Source organism: Zootermopsis nevadensis, unplaced genomic scaffold (assembly GCF_977971745.1).
Source record: "Zootermopsis nevadensis isolate Lab colony 2312 unplaced genomic scaffold, Znev_1.0 Znev_ptg000007l, whole genome shotgun sequence".
Lineage (NCBI taxonomy): Eukaryota > Metazoa > Arthropoda > Insecta > Blattodea > Termopsidae > Zootermopsis > Zootermopsis nevadensis.
Window position 1 is genome coordinate 9,723,861 of NW_028259139.1, and position 18,018 is coordinate 9,741,878.

At 34.0% G+C, this 18,018-nt stretch overlaps 1 protein-coding gene across 5 annotated transcripts in view; it reads left to right on the forward strand.

The window, feature by feature from the left end:
• The window catches only part of LOC110831535 (lachesin), a 240,036-nt gene that overhangs the window by 54,277 nt on the left and 167,741 nt on the right, over nt 1-18,018 (forward strand). For 4 of the 5 annotated variants that reach the window (XM_087344220.1, XM_022067641.2, XM_087344221.1 and 1 more), the window contains one exon: nt 11,501-11,543. The exons of the other annotated variant lie outside the window; for it this stretch is intronic. The gene's annotated coding sequence lies outside the window, so the exon portion shown is untranslated. The remainder of the gene's footprint in view (nt 1-11,500; nt 11,544-18,018) is intronic. 5 annotated transcript variants of the gene reach the window in all.

Sequence of the window (18,018 nt, forward strand, 5' to 3'; positions counted from 1 at the left end):
GTAGCAACATAATATGTTAATTAATGCAGTGAAATAAATAATTGTTCTTCATTTTCATTAAATTCTTGTTCTAAAAATAAAATGTTATGACATCTCTTTTAAATATCAAAGAAATCGCTGTATGCATTAGATCGTGTTCTTTCTAGAAACAAGACAGCGATGTATATAATGTATACTTGGACAGAATTCTGTAATGGCTTCAGTATCTCTAAACTGGTACAAGATTACGGTAGAGTAACTGAATAATGAGGCGTTGATATGCACTACAAGCGTTTATGTGTGGCGAGTGAACCCAATTAGTGCAGAGGTAATGTACTTCACGGATCTGGCAGCACTAATGAACAATTAACATTTATATTTGATTACAGACATATATACGGCCGTCCTATTCCGTCCATCACATCAATGAGAAAACACCCAAGGGGTCAGGACACTGTATAAGCCCATATAAACGGTATGGCGACAATAATCCGCGTTCCACGAGGACCTGTACTCGTAGAACGTGTTTTCATATTCTTTGATCGTGTTCATAAGAACCTTGAATAACTCCGAATCACTCCCAACACTGATCGAAATACAGAAATTCACATCCTACATTTTTAATATTATCATACGCCGGTGTATGTTTATAGAATTATGAATAAGAAAAAAATGTTTTGTCATCAAAAGATGTGAACTTTGGATGCACTTGAAGGAATAGGGAAGGAAGCTGTCCTTGCTTTTTTCAAGGTAAATGCGATATTAACCTGTATATTACCCCCTGAATACAACCATAAAGCTTTGCCAATGTATAAAATTATTTCGGGAGACTTTGGCCTTTGCGTAAGAAATGTTTGTAAAACAGCTGATCATTTCTAATTTTTTTGTTTATTTATCCATACATATTGTTTTACTTTAAATTGATATGATAAGAATTACTAGTATAGTTGGGAGGATAATATTAAAAAATGAGCAAATACAGTGAGATGATGGGAGTGGATTGATCTGATTCAGGATGTAGTCAAGTAATTGGCTATTTTGAACACGGTAAGGAACCATCGGTTTCCATAAAACTTACATCATTTACTGGATAGATGATTTTCTGTCAGCTTCTCAGGAAGATTTTACTCATTTACTTGTGTCAAATTGGCATGAATATTGCTTGCTTTTTCTTGAGACTGATCATTTGCAAGAAGACGAACTTTACTTTCGCATCTTTCACACCTTCACTCTCCCACACCAGTTAGATTTCACCAGTTCTCATACGGATCGTGATCGCGCTAGGGAAATTCGAAATTCATAAGGTAATTTCACGGACGGATCGGCCCTTCTATACGAACAGGAAAACCAACTGTGACAACCATAGTGACGTGTGTGCTACACCCCTTAGGAATCCGTTCAATTTGTCTCCTTCTTTCAATAGCTCACATACGAACTGCTAACTAAGCAGGGCCCATATCGGTTTTCTTTCAGAATTTTAATTGTAAATTGAGGGAGTGGAAGTCACGTGTAATATTAATTCTTTTAATGCTGCACATAATCACGTAATGACCAGGAGTTTTCCACATATATAATTGGTATTAAAATTGAACGATATTTATTAGGTATTCTTCTTGATCTATTATAAATAATTTAATGGATTAGCTTCGCTGAGAAGTTAATATTTACTAAGCTCGTCAAGATATTTAAAATATATGTAAATTTTATTTTCGCGTTAACAACAACAATTTTAGTTGACTCCAATCAACATACACAATATATATTTATTTAATCCTAGTTTTATTACCATCCTTCCATTAACGTCTTTGTCTCCCAAATGTCCTTTTTCCTTTAGATTTTCAGACTAAACTTTGTATATTTTATGAGCGTACCCATGTATTCTATTTATTCTTCCCATCTCATCTTTTTGTGAGATTTGAGGTTCTTACGGCACCGAGGATGAAGATGTTTTTCATCCCTGAAGATGAAGATAGTATGTTTCTTCAAAACTTTGTTATCTACCTATGAGTATATATCGCGTCACTATCCTGAAGAACATTATCATCCTCTCTGGTTTGCTGAGACGCATCTTAATTTCCTTTCGACATAAAACTAAATTTATATACGTGATTTGATCATTTGCCATTGATTTAGGTCTTTGGTAGACGTCGATAGGTTTGAGACCCTGATTTCATGGCTTTAATCCGGAAGACAGCAGCTTGGACAGGCTTGAAATAGAAACCTAATAAAGCTGGCTGTGCTATATGCTGAGGAATACATTTGCATACCTGTGACAAAGTGGGACAAGTGTTTGAATAGCCATGAAGTGTTCGTTTCGGTGCGAATAAACACTCTTCAGGGACATTTAAGTGAGTCACACTCCAACTCACTTATGTAATTAGCCTTAGAGGGCAACTGTTTGTCAAATCAAGGGTGTACAAAGCTAGATACCGTCACAGTAGTGGTATATTTAAAGATGTAATACAGTTAATTCTCTGTCAACAGAACCCGAAAGATTATTGCCTGTTATGCCAAAATTTGCCATTGGAAATGGTCCTAGCCTCCATCTCAAATTTCCACAGTCTGTTTTCTTTAGATGCGTCGTAATTTTATCTTGTATTTTCTTCAGTATTTCAAGTGAACGAGTTCCAAAACATTTTTCCACAACTATTCTTTTAACACCCTAGAAAGACGAGTTTAACTAAAGAAATATGCCCCATTTTGAAGGTGTGTGTCTTTACACTGCTGAATGCTTGTTCCTTTACACCTGTTGAATGTTGAATCGACATGAACCTCCCCTTTGGGGCCCAGAGCTAGAGTGATGGGTTACAGCGAAGAACGAGGCAGGCAGGTGATTTGTTTTCTAGACACACAACAAATCGCTACTCAGAACTAATTCCCACTGGGACAGAAGGAAACGTGAATTAGAAACGCCACTGTTCACATGTGTAAATGTTGTATGTCGAATGACAAGTAACTCGCATGGCAATCGCTGTGTTTGTAACATGGGATCAAGTGTAATTCGTACGTATTTTTTTCTGTGGTCTGTAATTAATTCAAGATTTTCTAAATTATTGGTGTAGGAATATTCCAGTATGGTTTAAATGGGAATGAGTAATAAAGAAATTATACTTTCTGGCAGCATACATACATACATACACAAAATACAGATTTGTAACACTTTTAGTCGCAAATATATTATGTTATCATAAATTGTACTCGTGGGATTCATCTTAATGTTGCCGATGTTCGAATTCTGGGTCGTAAAGCCACGTTGACTTGAAGATGGAGGTAGTTGGTATCTATCTAAAAGTTCACAAAGCGTTACAACCCAGAAGAACAACATGAAAATTTTCATCGCCTTGACAACCAGAAATCTCATCTTCATGTTATTTTATTTTCGTCTTCTTTTTAAAAAATTCTTTCAAGTTGTTTTAAAATAGATTTTATTATAAATTATTTTATACTTTTCATGTTTCCGTTATCGTAGCCTCATTACAAACAAATTGTTTCTAACTTGATTTTGTTATCCTGACCGTACTAACAGATGTAGTTAAAACTGATTTTCTCGTTATGTTGACTTCTTTCTAGTGGATGTAATCGAAAACGTACTTTCGTTCGAAGGTTAGCAACTGAGTGGCATAGGGTTTAGGCAGAAAAATGGAAAAATTTCTTCCATTGATTTCCCTAATATAATTAATTGAAGAAGTCCATGACGGCAGAACCCAAAGTTTCAATACTAGTAATACGAAAACCTCCTGCCGAACACAGTCTCAAAAAATTCAACCCCATTTATGCCCTCGTATTTTCTTAACAAATTTTTAATATTATGTTTCACTCGGATATATGGGAGGCTGCTTTACCCAAGGACCTTCGCCACAAAATGTAGACCAGAATTTGTTAATTTTTGCTATATATCATCTTGCATATGTAGGCTTTGAAAGGATGGGATCATATTTTTAGAAACATTTCTAAGCTTACATATGTACTGCAAATGGTCTGTAATTTAACATTTGTATGATTCTTACAATGGAAGAAACTTTTCCTTACACACGATGACCAGCTGAGTTCTTTTGTGAAAAGGAATCTTCTAGAAAATAAAACGACATTCACCCGGGCATATTTCGTCTTGTGGTCATAAAGAGGCTCTGTGTGTTACAACTGTAGTTTGTGTAAAGGGGTGTCCAGAGGGCCACAAATTCTTCGATACTTTAAATTCAACTATTTAAAAAATATTTTAAAAACTGGATATTACTGTATTTATTCTTATCGGAAAAAGATAACGAAGATAAGAAATATGCATTTTTGCGTTAATGAAACCTTTCAGAAAGTTTTTACTTGTAAAACTAATATCGATAACATTAATATGCATTTTACTCTAATTTGTTTTAAGAGAAAATATAATTAGCTAAACGTCATGTTTTACGATTGGCTTTGGTTATAGTAGTTCTGAATCTTTGTACTCTATTGCCAAATATGTTTGTACTATGCAGGCCATCAGATTACCGTATATCAAAATTGTTTCGATTTGTATTAATTTTTGATCAGTACATAAAATGACTAGATAAATTTTACAGTTTTGCTACCCGAATAATCTTTCTCCTCCCCACTTCGTATTTAAACGACATATAGTGAAATAATGTAATTATTATTTGTATCACGCATGTTTAACAAGTTCTTATGTAATTATTAAATTGTTCTTCTCTTGCTAATTTATTAATCCAATTTCATAATAAACAGTGAAAACAGAAAAATCCTTTTTTTCTCTTAACAGATATTAGAGTTAATGAAATACACGAAATATATGCTAATCTTGATTTAATGAATTCCAGTTATAATATTTAAAGAATGGGGCATTACATTCATTCTAGTATTTTTATCCGTTTATAAGCTGTTAAATGCTAATGTGATTGCTTTATGCATGAAAGGGAATCTTGTTGCATAGCTGTGAATCAATGGTGAGCATAATTCATTTTATATATTGTATTCTACATCAGCGTCTCCTAGTAATGAATATAACGGAAACGGAGAATGAAGGTTTTTATGTGTAAGAAATAACAACGATATTGTACAAGAAATAGTCTGGGTAAAGAGAATTACAGCGTAAAAGCATTTTGTAATTCAAATCCTTAAAAACTTGTCATGCTTCTTGTGCGATGTAACGAAGAAGGGTGAATTACAGGCGGCTTGAAAAATTTCATAATGAGGAGAACCATAATTTGCACTCTTTACAAAATATTATTAGAATATTTAAAGTAACAATTATGAGGTGGGAGGGCCATGTAGTACACGTGGAAGAAATGATAAATGCGTACAGAATATGTGCTGAAAACTCTGAAGGTAACAGATAGTCTGGAAGACCATGCGTTAATAGGAGGATAATATTAAAATGAAATAGGTTGGGAAAAAGTGGATTGGACTAATCTGGCTCGGGATAGGAACCATTGGCTGCTTTTGTGACCAAATTAACGAATCTTCAATTTCGATAAACGTAGGAAGTGAATTTCTTTAGTAGCTGAAGAAATATTAGCTTCTGAAGTGATGTTGTACTACATGGAGTCAGTTGTATCACGTAACTGGGCTGGTTCAACGTAAGAGGTTATGTAACGCAGAATGAGATGAGGTAATGATATGATATGAATGTTAAGTGAATGGTAAGGACTTTGAAGGAGAATGTTGTGCCCTGTGTCATGTCACTGTCCCGATAGTAGCTTTAAGAAACTGTAAGTACCGCAAAAATGTCATAAATATTTGGATTCGTTTTGGTAAAAGTTAAACTAATTTCGTCTGTTCTGAATTTTGTATCCCACTCGTGTTGAAGGATAATGGGCCCACTATAACGAGAAGCATGGTTAACGTCAGTTAGACCGTAGTACGCATGCGTAATACTATTTCGCCCTCGCTCGCTTGCTATTTCGAGGGTTTTTTTGTGGTTCCCATGCTTCACGTTATAGTGAGCCTTGTGTACGTAGTGGATTTTCTTTCATTTCTTCTCCTCTTGTCATTGAATAATGGAAGTCAGATTCTGCAGAAAATCATTGCTCTCAGCTGGAAAGCCTCTGAAAGCATTGTGTAAGACCAAAAGTAATCGGGAACACAAAGAACCAAAGCAGAAGTATCGCACACTTTGGATTGGGTTCAAAGTGCTCTCGTTAACTGTTTCTTAAAGCTAAAATATCTGAATACTTTGCTATATTATTATTATTATTAATGAGTATGTGAACTTTGATGCCAAAACCCCTGAGATTGTGTGTTCATAAACCACTCGGGACATTAAAGTTTATGGAAGTTTTTCATGCTGTCGTAAGAATTTTACTAAAGACGTGGTGGGTTGATCGCCTATCCATAAAATAGGCACTGTGGCGTGTGTACAAAATTAATTATCGTAGAGTTAATTTTTGGTTTCTAACAGAATAAAATGTGTCTAATTAATTGCAAATATCTAATAAACGAAGAAATTATTCTCTGAGGTTTAATGACACTTATTATACAGAAATTATTTCGGGAAATGCCCATTTTCTGAGGTATATATAATAGTCACTCTATTTCAGGTGGGTTCAGTTTAAATTTTATTGAATAATTTAATCCAAATATCTTTATTAATGTTCCTACATTTAAGAAAATGTCCCCAAAACGTCTAAACAACAGGTTGAACTAATTTGAATAATTTAAACCTGTTGTGTAATGTAAAAAATATTAATGATAAAATCTTTTACATAAATTTAAATTTAAAAAGATTTCTGTTCCAATGTGACCTTGTATGTATGAAGAGTGTTTTAGACAGTAGTGTGATGAAAGTAACCTTTTATGAGTAACAGAAAATATGTACACGGCTTCGTTGTTAATAATTTTGACGACCAGTACGTTTAATTTAATTAAGCTTAAATAAAGTTGTTAATTTGATACTCTGTGTAAAATATGTAATATTGACGCGTGATAAATGCGATATACATAGTAACCACTATCAACAAAGGCTTAAATTGGAAGTAATTGTTTATGCATTGTTCTCTTCTAGCATTCTGTTAATAACTGTGTAAAATATTTGCATTTATATTTATTTGTCATCTGTGAAATCCCAGTGAAACTCTTTAGGGTATTATTTCATTAATGTATTCCCTGAGGTACGGTATAGATCCAATGTATTAAGGTAATAAATCGTGTGGAATATTTTAAAACTGCCAATAACATAAAATAAACATATACAACTAGTTAATTATAATTTTATTTGTTTTCTGATTAATTAATATATAATTACCATCCTGGTATTTTAACAAATGCTCATTTAATTCTGAATCAAGTTGTAATATAACAAGAACATATTTGTGGCTAGTCAGATATTTAAATTTCAGATTAACTGTCACGCAATCGCTTTTAAGATGTTTCAAAGGAAATAACAACCCAGAAATTTTCCTTTGAGGGCATGAAGTAAACCACGTCAGTTGAGCTTTCGCTACAGTTGATCTTTTTCATGGTGGAGTTGTTGAGCCGTGTAGTCTGGAAAAAGAATACAGAATAAGCGAGAGATCTTACTTCTCGACTTTTAAAGTAGAAAACGACGAAAATGTATGAATTTCTATCATGAAAATGCACAAGAAACTGCATGAGAAAAGAAGAAACAAATATACTTCTTGAGTAAAATTTCAGGTTTCCACTTTGATCTATTTTTCAAAATTTTCATTGACTAGTGATGGTGGTGTATAATAATGGAACATGTTTTAAACGTTTCGAAGTATCGAACATTCTCTCTTCAGGAAAGGATTAATTAGAATGAATAAGGGGTGGCTTATACCAATATTACAGGTCGCAGGAGAATACCAACAAATTACTTTGTACACCGTCTTCATGATTTGTTTGTTCAGGAAACAATACACTGAAAATTTTCCTACTCTTCATTATTTGGGACTGAAATGGTTTTGTACGAAATCATTTACTAAATAATGAGTTATGGACAAACGTGAAATGTTATCTGATGAAAAATATGCTGTTCGCAAAACTACATATTTCCAAATAATGTTATAAATTTCAAAATTTAGTAATTTCCTTATAAAATCAGATGACAACTCTGTACACAAACACTAAATGGAGCACTGGAGGACTGTTTCTATCAACGGAACTATTCTTACGACAAAATACAAAGCCTTTTCATAAAAAAACCGTTGTGCAACATGCTACTTTATTACGTGGTTTAAATAAAAACAGGAATCAACAGCTGTTTAATAAAGGATGCATGCGACATCGAGATTGAGATTGTCCCTCTTGTTCGCCGAATAATAGGAGTGGGGCCATTTTCGACCCCAATTCCCACAGTAGTACAGCCAGAGGGAGAAGCATTATATGATGGTGAAGATAGCCTCTATAAAACGTCTCAGAAAGCATGGAAACTCCATTACCGAAACTCTGCCATATTCGTAAATCTGTACTGCTGGAACAGCAGTCAGGATCATTCCTTTTTTATCCCTCTGGACCATAAGACTCCTACCCCTTACATCTCCTTCCTCACAAACTGCTCCAGACTCCCCCTCCCCGTGAAGTACAATTACAGATACATTTTATTATAAAAAAGCTACATACCTTTCTTGACCATTATTCTTCTGTTCATGTAGTTATTTTTGCCAGTAAGTTTAAAGTACGATCACCCAAACACAGAATCCGTGAATATACCCTCTTATGTGATTTATTAACCATTACATTTTACTTCTATCACCGGTATGAAATCATTTGATAATTATTGAGGTCACTGGTTGATACAATACGTTATGATTTCCCTTAATTATATTTCCGATAAAATATAAGTAAAACTCTTGACGCAGTTTAGGCTGAAAATTGATTTTATACGTAATTATAAATTATGTACTGCAGATTTTAATAATCGGTTATATTGTACAATACTAAAGGTAGAATTTTTCAGAGTTCCGAAGGGATCCATATCCTTCTTCGAAACCGCGATGAACATCTATAATTTTACTGCCAATAGGAATTTATGTTGCTAATATTTATAAATATGAAGATTTCAAGTCAGATCATTATCTCAGAGACTGAATATCCTTACAGGTTGGTCATGGGTTTCCTCAGCACGTCTAGACTGATGTGAAAAACCGTTGGCATTTGCACTAAGTTTTAAGTCGGAATAAAAGTCTGCTGACATTTATTATTTCAGACCCTTAAAACATTGTTGGACTCGGAAAACTGTAATTCAATAGCTGTTATATTTGATTACTTGTGCAGAGTGAGTAGAAGAACAGACGAATCTCGTCTGTTATTTTAATGGTATTTTAAAACCAGAATAAAGTTCATGTAACTACAAACACAAAGTGACCCTTGTTTATGTTACGTTGTTTTTTTCTTCTCGTTGTATTGTCACAGTTGTTCCTATTAGTACCAGATGCGGATAAGTTCTCTTGCGGTTGACGTTTATATACGATGGTAGCGGATGGAGCAGTGATGCGTCATCATTTTCACCGCGGAAGCACAGATGACGTAAAGCCCAGTACTTTGTCTCGTGTGCTCCAACACTGTCATTTCTAAAGTCTACATTTATTCGTTACTACAAACGTTTATGTAGAAAAACTCTTATTATGGTTAACACCTTGAAGCGTGATCTCGTTGAAATCATATTTGTTAATTCAGACCTTACCGCAATGAAAACAGCATACTTTACCATTTGAAAGATCGATAGGCCAATGCTGTTTAAGGGAATAATCACTGTTCATTGTGAGAACTGTACGAAGCACATAAATACAAAATGAAGAGTTGACTCTTGAAGCAACTGCTACATATATTAACCATTGGAATTTAAATGTTTAATTAAGACACTAACTCCATGAATAAGAGTCTTGTCGATATCCCGTTATCTACTTCAGAAAATTCTGAATTGTCAGTACCATGTTCGCAAGTATCCATCACTATTCTCAGCCACATTAATCCACTTCACACGTTCCAACCCCATTTCCTTAATATAACTTTTAATATTATCCTCCAGTCTTAGCCGAGGTATTTTAGATTTTCCGGCGAAAATTTTGCAAGCATTTTTTATCTTACACCCACCTGCTACATGCTATGCTCATCTCATATTCCTTGATTAGTTCATCATAATTATATTTTGTACTGAGACTACCAATAAGTAAACTGCGTCCTTTCAAGAACCACACTATTACGTTTTTAGAGATAAGTTAATGTAAATCAGGCATATAAAATCATTCTGCCCCCCCAGTCTCTGCTTATCATTGTTTATGTTACAAGATTAATTACCACGACGTCTCAAATATACGCAATGTGCAAAAATGTCATATCCAGAAATACCGGTGTGACAACCGAAATACGAAACACAGACCTCTCAAATACAGAACAAATTATTTTATTTCGTGTCAAAATTCTCGACCTTAGTTGTTCGTTGTAATGAATAATTGGGTTTCACTGCAGGTAGTTTGCCGATCATCTGAACATCTATTAGGGAGAGCCTGTTAATCGTGAACTGCGTAATGTGGAGTACACACAGTATCCCGTTAAGTGGAAGGGATGGCCTTGTAATGGATATTCGAGCTGTAATCTGTTACGGATTTATGGAATGTTCCCAGTATTACACTGAATCCACGTCACCCGACAGATCTCATTACTAGAGTATTAACTGATCATGCTAAGGGAATGTGTTGAGGTAAAGTGGCAACACTGATAGCATTGCTCACAGGGAAACGACCACGTCTTCACTACCAACTTTGTAAATGTTTTCATTTTTCTGTACCTTCTGTATGTTATTGAGTGGGAGGACTGACAAAAGCTACACACGCATCATTATGGTCCATGCTCATAATAAAACAGGTACACCCTGGATGCATACCGATCGCGTTACTGCCATGTTAGCATGCTCAATTACTGTAAAGAATTATTAAAATAGGTCTGTACATAACACGTGTGTTCACATTATTGGTTTACTGGTTTTTCTGTATTTTATTCAAATTTTTCTTCATTTCTTAGATTTTATTTTATATAAATATGCAGGATACATTATTAAGTAAATTAAAAGTTAGCAATTAACTGTAGAAATTTCATATTCATGTAGATCAAATTAATTGTGGCAGTTAATAACTTTTATAAAAACCTCTGTATTATTAAATCCCTCTACAGTGTTTTCAGAAAGTGTAAATAATCATTACCTACGTATTTATTTTTAAATATAGTCATATTTGAGCATTTTACGAGTTTTTGACATTCTTTCATTTCTAAATACTCCTACACCCTCCACTAAAAATGTAATTCACCCAATCGTGGTTTAATCTGTATAAATTCTATTTGATTTTATTACTTTTGCAGAAAATTTCATTCTGCCGTAAAATAATGTGGTTGAAATTGTGTGCTGCATATTTGGAATATAAACAATACAGAAGCAAGTGTTCAGAATAAATATTTTTCGCATATTAATGTAACACATCATAACTTAACGTATCATTGGCGTAGAAACGTAGATTTGTGTAATTACATTATTTCAGACTAAATAAACATTTAAAATTAAATATCACTGTTTCAAAACGGTTTATCTCTTCTACAGATGTCTGTGTGTCCTATCCCGCTGTGTATCTGGCTGCTGTGGGGTAAGTCATGTATGCAAAACTGTAAATAGCCTGAAAGTTATTTTATATTTGTGGTGCGAATCTGTTTATTTAACATTTCATTCGATTTAAAAATTACTCTGTTCTGAAAAATCAACATTAAAATGTCGTATCATTATATCTTTCGGCTATGACATTTCTTTAATCTCTGTGTGTGTAATTTGTGTTACACAGTTTGAACATACAACATTTCAAAAAGAACGAATCAGTAAGTGAACTCAAGTATTAAGTCGCAAGAACGTCATGGTTTTCTGTTCACCGACGATCAAATTATCATTTGAAATACGAAAGTTTTCTTTCTTCCTATAAAGTATTGATCGGCAGTTAAGTTTAAAAATATTGTTACAAACAAACGAAAGTAATGACATGTTAACAACAATATACATTTCCCTGTAAAATTATGGATTTACTACTGAGAAACAAGTTTAACATTTTAACTGCTTTGAAATTATAATTTTATTAAACTAGTTAATTGAATAAAATAAACGATATCTATATCAAAACGGATCTGGACGATATTTATGATATTAAAACAAGTACAGAGATAAACAAATTTGAAACTTTTATGAAGTGGTTGCAGATATTTTACTCTTAGGACATATCTGACACTTGAGTTGAAAATAACAAAAGAGTTTATAACTATTAAAGCAGTGGAAAATGTTTCGAGGAATATTCCAGATTAGTTACAATTGTGAACAAAGATGCATATTAAATGAACTAAATTCTATCCTGCAAATGAAAAAGTAGGTAATTTTGAAGACAAGCAATTGACCCTTAGAGAGAGAAACTATGAAGATCTGAAATTTATTATATACTAAAGGGTTAGTGAGGTATAGGCAGACCATTTATTAATATTGTTCTTGTTCTTGTTATTATTGAAATGCGTACAATATTTTGGTTTTTAAGCTTAGCCATAGATAGGGGGGTAATATTAAAAAGAATGTTACGGAAATGGGGTCTAGGTATGGATTTGACTTACCTGGAACAGTGGCTGGCTCTTTTGGACGCGATAATGAACATTTGGGTTCCATAACAGATATTTATTTTCTAGCTGGAATTATTGGTAGCTTCTCAAGAAAGACGCTGCTCCATGGAGTTTATTTTGACGATTTAGTTACTAGTTGCAATGCTGAGAATATCGACCATTTGTTCTGAAGTAGACTTTTTCTTTGGCAGTCCGAACGGTGGCTTCGAGTCGAGCTAGAATGTCCGTGTTTTCCGTTTTTGCCGCCCAAAATACGTACCAAAGCTATAAAGGAATTTATTGTTTCAGGAGATTAATTTTAAATCAAAACAAAACAAGCCGGGGGGCTTAATAGATGAACGGCTGAAAAATAAGTTGAAAATGTGGCGTTATTTTCCGTTTGATTAACGCTTCTGCGAATTGGTTAATTGAATTGCCGGATTGCAATTATGTGTTAAATAGTGATATGTATAGTTCGCTGTTTGCTACTCGCTTTGAACATATTCTTGATTTATCCTGCTTAGTTTTGCCCTTTTTGCATTTTATACCACATTCAGTGGCGTTTCATCCCTCGCAGACTTGCCTTCTTCCATTGATAATTATAATATTATTTTTAAGGGCTTTAAGGATTTGTACAAGTTTTTAGACTATTCCGTTCTGATCTGACTTCTTCATCTTCGGATATAAAAAAACAATAAAATTCATTGACCATCTGAATAACTATCAGCTTTTCTATAAGGACACTGTTGGATAGAATTAGATGTTTTTTGGAAAGTATAATGAATTTTTGTCCAAATTATGTGTAATGGAAGGGTTAATTAGTATTGCACAGCAACGAAGCAAAATGAAATTTGCCCAAGAAATTTCAGTTTAGTATCCTAGCCCTTTAGAGCCTAAATGTAACTATTTGTACCACCTGCTTTAACAATCGGTAAGTCTTAAATTTGCCCACAAAATAAATTTAGCGGTTTCATATGAAACTCAGAATATAAAGAGCGACTATGCCTTCAAACATCATGAACCAACTGTTGTTTGTAATGGTTATAGATTGTGCATTCTTTGAGGTGAGGTCTAAATATTTAACTATTATTAAAACGAGTCTCTGCTTTGAAGTTGATAATCTTCGACTGGGAAACAAATTTGAGGTACAGATGGCCAGTACCTCTAGATTTTGCTTTTATATAAATCATATCAATATATCTGGCTGTCCGCCTGTTATGATTAGATAATTACGGAAAAGAGATTTTATTCACGTCCGAAAATATTTAAAAGAATATTCTTATTTTAAAATCACACTTACGTGAGTTTCTGCGAGAGGAAGTGGCCCAGTGTTTCTTTATGTGTACGTTTCCTGACGTGTTCAGTTTGTAGAAGGCAGCAGAAACATTTGGCATTACCTTTATGAAGAAATTAAAAGTAGATTAATTTCAGCAATACTTGTTACCGTTCAGTTTAAAATATTGATTCTTCTTATGCCCTCCCTATAAACGTAAAGACAAAAATACAAAACTGCATAAATTTTAGTAAGAAGGCACTTGCAAGACCTGGGAATAGAATGAGGAATAGGTGTGTGTGAGATGGATACAGCTGGCTCAGGGTTTGAACACTTCATCAGGATGTTATCAACGCGGTAATGAACATTTTGTATGGAAAATATTCATGAATTTTTTCATTAGCTGTTAGTTTATATTTCTAAGACGTACGGAGTTACTCAGTTACGTAGTTAAATAAGCACGTTCTGCCATTATCGTTGTACTGTAGGTTTAGAGCATTACCAAGCCCCATAACTATCCCAGAAGTGTGCAAAAATAACAACTCATATACCTACTAAAGAAATAACACTTTTAATCATTTACACTGCTAACAGAATCTAATGTGCAAACGTGAATGTTACATTAAACTCAATTACAAAGTAACAAATTAAAGAAGAATATCTCTGCAATCCACTGTCATATCACTTTATTTAATTTGACGCTGTATAAATTCAGGAGTTGATAAAGTGTCATAAAATAAACTGTTATTGAACTAATGATTTTGTCATTTTACAGTTAGTCAGCACAGAATTGACAAAAAATTTCCAGTTTGGTGTCAATAAAACATAAGTCTTTGAAACACTTCATGACCACATAGTGTATTACTTAATTTACGTATTTGTTTAAATCTTGTCAGTCTAATCACAATAAAATCCCTATTAAATATTAAAATATTACTATAATTAACATTTAAATATTTAAAATATATTAAATGATGTTCTCTATCGAAATGTTCGATTTTACATTAGATCATCACTTTTTGAAAGTGATGATCTAATGTAAAATCGAACATTTAATATATTTTAAATATTTAAATGTTAATTATAGTAATATATTAATATTTAATAGGAATTTTATTGTGATTAGACTGACAAGATTTAAACAAATATATATTTATCACAATATGACGCAACTTTATCATCTCATTAATTTACGTATTTAAGACTTCTTTTTTCGGCTCCATTTGCTGTATCAGGCCCATATAAGAAGTTTGATAAGTTAAGATGATATTACCTATGTAATATCCCATTACCTTGCATTAACCCCTATCCTGTTGATTCATAATTAACTGAAGCAGAATATCAGTTTCCCTCCTGTAGACTCATCGACCAAATGAAGAGCAGTTTTTTAACTCAACGACGAACAGGATGGTGGGATAGAGACACACCATTCAGTGTTCGACGCCGCTAATTATCTATATATCAGAATAAATAAATAAATAAATTTAAACTTACTAAGCTGAAACTCATCTAAGTAATGTATGTGTCTGTCTTCTGAGTTGTCGCGATGTTTGACCTCGTACATAGGTACCAAAGTTCCGGTGGAACATACTGTCCCTATCTACAGTATATTTAAAGATTCATTTCTTACTGCAAAGAAAAAACAACGTATCTTCATTGCAAAGTTAATTGGTTAATGATTTTTTACGGAAATATTCGTTCACTGTTGTGAGAATCGTACAAACAGGTAAATACACCCTGTGGGCAAAATACATCGATAATAAATGTTAAATCAGGTGGTACATATAGTTACCACTTTCCTTTGAATGATTAAATCAAATGGATAATTGATGAAGCGTAAAAGCATCATGATAGAAATCCGTATTGATCAATTGTGAAGAGAGAACACAGTGTTATAACCGGGACTGTTTATGGCCCCAGGGAATCCAAATAACCGAAATATTAAACAAGCAGTGTTTCTGTCATACTAATTTTCCATCACAGAATAATGAAATGTGGTATGTATGCGATGCATATGATATGCTTATGTACTTCAGTAACAGCGAGAAAAATAATTACGTATAATATTTGACAAGAGATATAATGAAATTTTTAATTCTGATCAACAAATTTAAATATATATAATAACTCAGAGTATTTATGTACACAGGTCGTATTATATTCTATCCTTTGAATTTTGCAGAAGCCACACCACAATGTTTTTTCTAAAGAATGTGGTTTGTAAAATAAAATTCGCAAAAAAGTTTTTGTGAACGTCATAGTAGACAAACTAATGAATAAATATAATACGGAAGTAATTAGCCTTATGCTTATTCTAAGCTAGACTTACTTAATAATTAGAATAACAAAAGTAGTCTGTGTATTTAATCTATGGCTATTAAAAAGTACCCGACTTACTCGTAAGAGAAGGGGGATTCTTGAGAAATTAATAATCAAGAGATTTTCAACTTTTACGGAACGCTAAGTTTTATCGCTATATTCATAACAGTTTTCCATAGGTCCCTGGCTTAATGTACTGTCCCGGCATTTGCCTTGGAAACTGAACAAAATTAGCCAGTTTTCCGAACGAGATTTTAACCTGGTACCACCCGAATACGAAGATTTAGTGTTAACCATCCTACCACGACGTATAATAGTTCCTTCTTATATCCCAGACCGTTTGCTTCAAAGACATTGTTTCTGAGCTAGGTATGTTGACACAGAACTTACAATTTTCAAATTTCGACACAAAATAATTCGTCCATGAGCAAATAATTTTGTGTTGGTACCACTGTCGTCCCAGAAAAAACTACAACAGTGTTTATATGTCACAGTATGCATAATTGATACCGCTGTTACACACACACACAAGTATTTTTGTGGGTCTCATCATAAACTCAGCTATATAAACCCCAGTAAAGGTAAATATAATATTCTGCAGTCTAGTTTAACGTTGACGAAATGACAGGGCAGGGGTGTAACAGCTGCAGGTGAATAAAATCGATGATTCAGAACAGGAAATGATTTCTTCAAATTAGTCCTAATGCGTCCACAGCCTCTTGTCAAGAAGCTACTGGGCCTTCTTCCCTCGACTGCATATGAAACGCGAAACTTACCACTCGTCTTACGAGGTCTGACACAAAATAACGAGACTGATGCTGTAACTAGGCAACCTATAACGACTGATTATGGCGAGCCGAGCCTTGGACGTCTCCCACGTGGGAGGTTTCGTAGTCTTTGATGTGTGTATTTGTGAGTAGTGAGTGACCAGCCCACTGGCTCTGCACAAATTCTATTAAATCCTGATTTGACTTCTAGAACCATCTAGTAGAGTGAATCAGGAGAGACTTGGGTGAGAAATGGCCACTGAATTTTAATTCCCTTCCGAAGTAAGTTGTGCTACGGATTTTTATCACCCTTAAAAATCCACCGACCTCGGCCGAGTTTAAACCCGCGAACCTTGGGTCCAGTGGCGACCATTCCAACCACCAACCACTAATCCACCGAGGGCGACAAGCAACCAATAATAGCTAAAGTGAGATAGATAGACCATATTTGACCTTGACCTATCATCTACCTGTGATACACGTTTAAACTTTATCGCTTCACTCAGTAGCTGTGATTCTGTACAGACATGTTTTTACGCTCGGTCGGAAAATGTATATTTGTCAGATTAAGAAAGCGTGGAGCACTGCAAACTAATCACCTATACGCCAAATAGTGCCATACGAAGACAAATGTGCTTACAGTATCTGTCAGAATACGATAAAATATTGAAATACCGAAATGTCGTAAGTATTAAAATGCACTTCAAACAATGGCCACCGTCCAACATAATTTCAGCTTAGCTGATATTAACTTGACCAATATATGAGCTGAACTTCATTACCCTGAGGACGAGGACGAAGATGGTTCTCGGAACGTTGGCGTTTTTTCCAATCAGTCAACTGACACAGCTGGCAGTCCGAGAAGAATTCGTTATTGACCAAAGAATGTATTTAATCATGTAATTATTTTCCGTTTAGTTTAAAATCAGGTTAATAATTTACCTAGTGTTTACATGCATCGTAGGAAAACAGAGATTGGATTCATCTGGCTCAGGGTTGGAATCTGTGGCGGGCTTTTGTGAACATGGTAACGAACCTTCTGTTGCTATAAATCAGTAAGGGGAATACTTGACTTGCTGAGAGTAATGTTAGGACTCTGCTAAGTGGACTTCGTTTCTTGCTGTAAATCGACAT